Here is a 7,721-nt window from a genome sequence, read left to right on the forward strand (position 1 = left end):
ATAAATATTAAAATAATATTAATATATTATAAATATTAAGATAATATTAATATTATATTATATTTATTTTGTAAGGAGGAGAAAATGGAGATCTTCACATATATCCCTATTCAGTATTTTATATTAACCATCTATTGATATTTTATAGAGTTTCAGCCATAAATCTTAAAAAGATATTTTTGAAAAGAAAAAAACTATAAATTCCCATGACATGGGACATTCTAAAATTCATTTCCATATAGATTTTCACTTTCAATGAGAAAAAATTTTTCATTCTCTCTCCTCTTAAAATTCCAACCAAATAAGGAGACTCCTCTCAACTTTTAGGAATTATTTTTTCTCTTTCACTTCCCATGAACCAAACAAGTCCTAAAGTCCAAATGGGTTAGGTCTAAGCCCTCCGCCGTCGCCACAACAATCCAAGCCTTCTGTTACCACCACAAACTTCATGAAAAAATCTGCTTGAGTTATCCTCTTAAAATAATCGGATAGGGTGATAAATCGAATCACACCAAAATTTAAACCACAATAGATGTATCATCATTTCTCATCAAATTTCGAATGATTTTAGATTTACCTGCTGTTGTTATAAGTCTCTAGACTGACATCAGGCACCCACCGACATAGAGGTGGCCAACATGGGTAGCCCGACACCGGCCCAAAGTGGGTCGGGCCGGGCTGGGTTTGGGGTTCATGAGCCTAGGCCCGAGTACGGCATGAGCCCGATAAGGACTAGGCCCGGCCCAACCCATGGTCCGTACCCAACCCGACATGATGGGCCACCCATGGCGGATTGGGCCCAGCTCGGCATGACAAGCCGCCCATGGCGGGCTGGGCCTGGCATGATTAAGGTCGTTATACGCCTATCCAGGTCCGTAACGGTAACATAACTAGCAAATTTTTTTTTGAAGATTTTAAACGGTAAAATTTTAACAAAACATCATTTTTACCTTCCCGAATGGCCATATAACGGCTATATTTGAGGGTAGAGAGGTCATTTGGCAATTTACATAACCTTTTGATAAAATGAATTTTCAAAAGACCAATATACCTCCTATCAATGGTCATAAATGACTAGTTTGTAAGGATATTTTGGAAAGCATGAAAGCTTCTAACAATTATCAATAGAGATTCATTCTCACCATTTCTATCATACCAAATCCAATCCTTTCTTACTCTCAATCTTCTTCTCTCTATAAATTTTTTCTATTTACTTGCTTGCAATCAATTTTGCTCAAGTGTGCTTGAATTCTCTCGAAGTTGAAGGATTGAGCTACTAGCATCGACTACCAAGCTCTCTTATCCTCTGTCTTCGATGAAGAGTACATTGTTCTCAACATAATCTTTTTATTTTTACTTCTTTTTATTAGCATAAATGGATTCTTATGATGATAGCAATCCTAGTATGACCTCCGATGAGGAGACAAATACTCTTGAAGAAACCACTAGTGCTCAAGTACGTAGGACTAGGAAGAGAACTAGCGAGGTATGAAGAGATTTTGATGAATCTACAAATGCCCAAGATGAATCTACGATAGTTTGTAAGAAATGCAAAGCCATTCTGATCGCTAAATCATCACTGGCTACTTGAAATGCCATATAGAACAACATAGGATACATGATGCAAAAATCTAAGTCCAATTGAATTTAGCTGGGGGTAGTCTTAGTTCTTGGCAATATAGTCAAGAAATGCAATGTAGAGAGCTTGCTAAGTGGATAATTCATGAGGAAGAACTATTTATAAGAGTTGAATCAAAAAAATTAGAGTGATATATCCAATGAGGTCTACAACCCCAATACAGATGAATTAGTAAGAAAATAATTCGTAGAGAAGCAAGGAAGCAATATATTGAAATGAAAATTGGGCTTCAAAAATTATTAGAATCCTTAAATTGTAGAGTGTCAACGACCTATGATATTTGGACTGTTAATTACCAATGTGCTAGTTATATTTGTTGCATTGTACATTTTGTAAACAATGAATGAAACATAAATAAAAGAATTCTGAATTTTAAACTACTTGAATTTCCATACACGGCATCTGTAATTTTGAATGCTATAATGGCAACTACAATATATTATGGCATTTAAGATAAGATATTATCTATTAATTTTGATAATGCATCTAATAATACTATTGCTATTTTTTTACTGAAATAATCATTAAATTCAATTTTGGATGGTGAGTGCTTACATATTAGATGTGTATGCCATATACTTAACTTGTGTATGTAAGATAGATTAGATATTTTAAATCGCTTGATCACTCGAATTAGAAATACCATCCGATTAATCGAGCATTCTCTTCGAGAAAATAAGATTTCAAGCAACAGTGTAACTCCCACGGTAAGGCATACAAAAAAAATTTAAACTTGATATTGTGCATAGATGGAATTCTATATATCTTATATTAAGTAGTGCATTTGAATATTCTGGATCGATTAATGTTTTATAAATTCTTAATGGTCTTTTGAGGAACCTCTAACTTCTGGGGATTAGCATCTTGCCAAAATTTTACAAGATTTTTTAAAAATATTTTTTAATGCAATAAATTTTTTCTTTGGTGTATATTATTTCACTTCCTATGAATTTTTGACATATATTACATATTCAGATTATTAAAAAAAAATTATATAGAAATGATGAAGCTTTGGCCCCTCTAGTTCATGCAATAGAGGCCAAGTGGAAAGAATATTGGCCTAGGTCAAGTATTATGCACTCTATTGCTGCTATTTTTTATCCTAGAATTAAATTAAATTGTATTCTTTGTTTGCTTGATGAATATCATGAGTATATGCTGACCAATTCAATTGGTGATAAAGAAATAGTTGAACATTATTTGTATGCCATGTATAGTTTATATAATACTAGATTTGGAGGCAGTAGAGCTAGTGTAAGCACATTTAGACAAGCAAGTACAAGTAGTAGTGGAAAGCATAATGTATTGCAGCGGATAGTCCAACAGCAACGATAATCGGGCAGTAGTTCATCTTCATCATCTCTGTCATCGAAATTAAACTTCTACCTCACCAATGACATCACCGCTGCCCTCAATCTCAATCAGCTGGATAATTTAGATGTGCTGCAATGGTGGAAATCACAGTAAAATATCTTTTCGGTGCTTGCTGCTATGACACGAGATATCCTGGCCATGTCAATGTCTGCTATCGCTTCAGAGTCTACATTCAGCATCGGTGGATGAGTCTTAGATGAGAAGAGAAGCAGAATAAATAAAAAATCTGTAGAGATGTCTGTCTGCTTGAAGGATTAGCTAGATGCGGAGAACTAGGTCCAAGATATTGGGAGACATCTAACAAGTTTCGAAGATGATACGAACACAACCACCACCAACGAATCCACAACCTCTATTATCAAGACAGGATTTCCACAATTGTAATTTGTAAACATATCAAGCTTCATTTTTTAATATGAATAAAAATTATGATATACTTTTTTTAATTATTCTTTTTTGAATCTTTACATTCTCTGTAATTTGAACAACAAGCAATTCAATTATTAATAAAAATTTTTAGATATTTATTCATAATCTTTTCTATGTGTATATTTCAATAATAAACTTTTTTTTCAATTTTTTTCAATTCCAAAGGCTAAAAAATTAAACATTAACATTAAAAGTTAAAAATCTTATTTTTTTTAAAATTTAATATTAATTAAAAAATGAAAATGGATCTGATGGGCTCAACACGGCCCAGGCCTGCACGGGCCTAAACGGGCCCGGGCCGGGCCTATAAATTTGGGCCTTGGGCTGAGTCTGGAAGGGTGTTTTACTAAATGGGCCGGGCCCGACCCGTTTATTTTTGGGCCTTCCTGTGCCCGGACTGGGCACGGCCCGCCCGTTGGCCACCTCTACACTGACATGGAGCTTCCTCCCTGGAGGAACATATAATGGAAGTTCGCATGTGCTGGAGATGCTCTGATGAGAGACTCTCTGATACTTAAGTTAGCCAGAGCTTGAGAACAAGAAAGAGATGGGAGAGTGAGAGAGCGTATGGGTATTATTCTCTATTGGTGTGCTTGCTTGCTTTAAATTCCCGTGGTTATCTCTTTCTATAGAGATGGAGCTGTAGGCTGTAATATCTAAACCCGATAAGGTGTTAGATATTATAGGATGCTAGGCCTTAATCGAGTAGGTCATTAAGATAGAAAAACCACTCGCTAACCTATAAATTAGGATTGTTAGTCGTGGGTGCCAACTATCCATATTTCAGAAGTTGTTAGGAGGTTCCAGCAAGTCGACCTTGCTATTGGGATGGCAAGTGGCTTGAGGTTGGTATAGCATTAGAGTACTGCCTCGATTTGAATTCAAGATTGAGAGGATGAACGAGGTCATAATCCTCCGAGGAATCTTGTCCAACATTCGGATCGATTTTTGATGAGTTGGAGTTGACATTCGCTAGATTGGTCATGATTCGTTGATAAGGTCAGCTAGTATTTGAGGATGTGGATTTGTACTATTTTTCTTTAGACTTGAGCTATGACATGGTTCAAGTCGCTCGGCTCCGAACCGAGGTAGCCCGGTTAGGGAAGAATGGCTCACCCAAAAAGATGGGCTACACACTATGCAGAGAAAAAGTTTAAAATTAATGAATATAAAAACAACTAAACGCATGATAAAATGATGAGAATTCTGACAAGCAATAGATAACCAATTTTTCTGAGAAAAAAATTAGTAAATCAATTGGGGAAGAAATGTGGATCAGAGTATGCTCTGAAAATAATACAGGAATGGTTGCTAAAAGGGCTCTCAGGCATGCAATTACTATTTATGGGAGGTTAGGTACTGCTGATAATACGCCAAACAAACCTTAAAAAATGCGATGGACAAGCTAGAAGTGCATCGTGTAATGCAGTGAATGAAAAAGCTGAACACGAGCGGAGCTTTCTTATCCGAAAAGTTAGGTTTTGAAGTTAGCTTACTGGGTCTAGGATATAAAAAATAAGGATATAACTTGCAAGTGATTTGATAATCCATTTAATTTTTTTCTCCATTGAGCTATTTATTATTGGTCACCAGCAGGATCCATCAAAAAAAATTATTAAAATTTTTGTTGTGGTATAAAAAGAAGATATTATTATCCTATTAATTGTGAGTTAAAAAAATTTTAACTTATATAGGAATTCTATCCTTTGTATATGAGATTCTTTTAAGGGATAAAATTGTAAGGCCCAAACACTAGAGACCAAGGATTTAAGATCGTCAAAGATCAAAACGAACAATATCTCATATGTCGAGCTCTAAATTCTTGACAACTATAGGCCCAAGATGATTAAAGGTCTAAGGGTCAATTAAAGATCAAAACGGACAATAACTCACATGTCGAGCTATAAGTCTTTGATCGTATCATTAGTAAAAGCATTATGTTTCTTCATTAGATTTAAAAAAAATCACGGCACACCAAGAACTGCTGCCGCAACAAATCATCTTAGAAAAGAGATTTGTTTTTTTTAAATAATTAAATTTATGTAAAAGAAACAAAGGGTAACACTAAAATAGAAAATCAATTTTTAAAATTAAATATTTCTCTCTCTCTCTTTTTTTTTTTTTTTGATGAAAACGGAGGCTAAAAGCCACCCGATTTTTATTATATTATTGTGGAAATATGTATAGAATAGTATTTACAGAGAACAGAGTATTGAAGGTATGAGCGGTTACAAGATTATGATTCTAAGCTAAAATAAACCAATAATCTTTTAGTGCTTCTTGCGAAGGAGAATGCCGGCTGCCGCAGCTCTTCAAGAACCTCTGAAACAGGAAATGATATGATGCCATCTGTGTGCCAAGAAATGAATCTATGTGCCAAGGAATAACCTGCGTGCCAAGGAGAAAAGTGACAGAGATTTGCAGCAGACTTCTACTTCAAGTAGCAGGATGTGAAGTCCTGACATCAGATTCTAAGTAGAATCAGAGGTGAGGAAAAATTCAGATGTCATGTGGGCCCGGTCCAGGCGTCCACTCATCAGACAGAACAAAGATTGTCCCTTTGATATTTGTCCATACGCTTGTGAAGGCTGAAAGGTGCACATATGACACATTATATACATCAAAATTACAGGTACTCACTGTTACATTTTGCTGTACTGTATTGTAATATGTTAACCATCTAATAGATGTTAAACATATGCTCAACAAATATGTATTGGCAAGTCCTGATCAGTATCTATGACGTATTTTGCATGATATAGTAGCACATAATGTGTTGCAAGTCTGACAACATGTCTAGATTTCAGAAAAAAACTGATTCGTACCTCAACTTGCATATCAAGTTCATATCATGTCACCTTGGTATATCAACATTAACTGAAGGATCTTTGATGTGCACCATCGTGAAGAAAGAGATGATCAGATGCCAACGCAGATCCAAGAGCCAAATTGATGATCTTGCTCACGTGCGTAGAAGCATGATGTGGTGCGAATCAGACTTACAAGAATTTGAAAGAAATTATTGCTTGAAAAAGGCCAGTTTAGAAAATTATTTTATTTTTTTCTACTTCATCATTTAGTAGCCATCATGATTTCCAGCCACCATCATTTTCATAGTAGCAAGATGCAGTCTTAATAGCAAGATGCACCCACCATCATTTTCTTTGTAGCAAAATACAGCCACCATTATTTTCATAGTAGCAAGATGCAGCCTTAATAGTAAGATGCAGCACCATCATTTTTTTGTAGCAAAATACAGCCACCATCATTTTCATAGTAGCAAGATGCAGCCACCATCATTTCTACAGTAGCAAAATTCTGTTATTCCTTTCTATTTACTGAATTTGCTTGTGTTCCCTCTCATATCTATATAAAGGAGGTGATTTATGTATTCAATTCAGATTCAATAAATGAAAATGAGTGTTACTAAATTCTCTTATCTAATCCCTATGTTTAGTGGCGAGTTATAAACCCTAGAACTTATCACTCACATTCTTCTTTTTCTTTGAGTGTGGCTTCTATCCCTTTGTGATCTAATTGCAGCGATTTTCTTATCAATCAGTTTTAAAAATTTTTTTTTTATTTTTGTGCTCCAACCTTTATCCTTACCTACACAAGATAGTTATTCAAGTCTGAGCACGTCAGTTTGGTATCAGAGCCTGAGGAGTATTTGACATCCAAATCATGTCTGGAGGAGATGAAGCCCTGTTATTCTTAGAGGCATGAGTCTGGAATAAGCTCAGATTATGGGGCTCCAGCGACGTCAAGAAGAGATGATGGAGCAACTCAATCGCCTAACATAAGTGTTTGAGCGGTTGGCAATACTTCCCCCACCACCACAGTGGCATGGCCATCCAGCACCACGACGAGCTGATCGTGATGATGAAGAGAAGTATGACGAACCCGAAAATGATGATGGTGTGGAGGAATGCCCATGGCAAAGACGGCAGCAAAAGAGTTCGGAAGACAATATTAAGATGAGGATCCCATCCTTTAAAGAACCAGCTCATCCGAAGAATATTTAGAATGGGTGCAATGTGTAGAGAAGGTCTTTGAATATCAAGACTATTCTGAGGTAAAAAAATATAAATTTGTTGCCCTTGAATTTACTGATTACACTAATCTTTGGTGGGAGAATGTGAAAGCTCAGCGTAGGAGGGATAGAGAAGAGGAGATCCGGAGCTGGAGGCTTATGAAGTGGATCATGGAGAAGCAATTTGTCCCTCAATATTATAAACAGGAGTTGTACATCAAGTTACAAAGCTTGAGACAAGGGGCA

Source organism: Elaeis guineensis, chromosome 7 (assembly GCF_000442705.2).
Source record: "Elaeis guineensis isolate ETL-2024a chromosome 7, EG11, whole genome shotgun sequence".
Taxonomy (NCBI): domain Eukaryota; kingdom Viridiplantae; phylum Streptophyta; class Magnoliopsida; order Arecales; family Arecaceae; genus Elaeis; species Elaeis guineensis.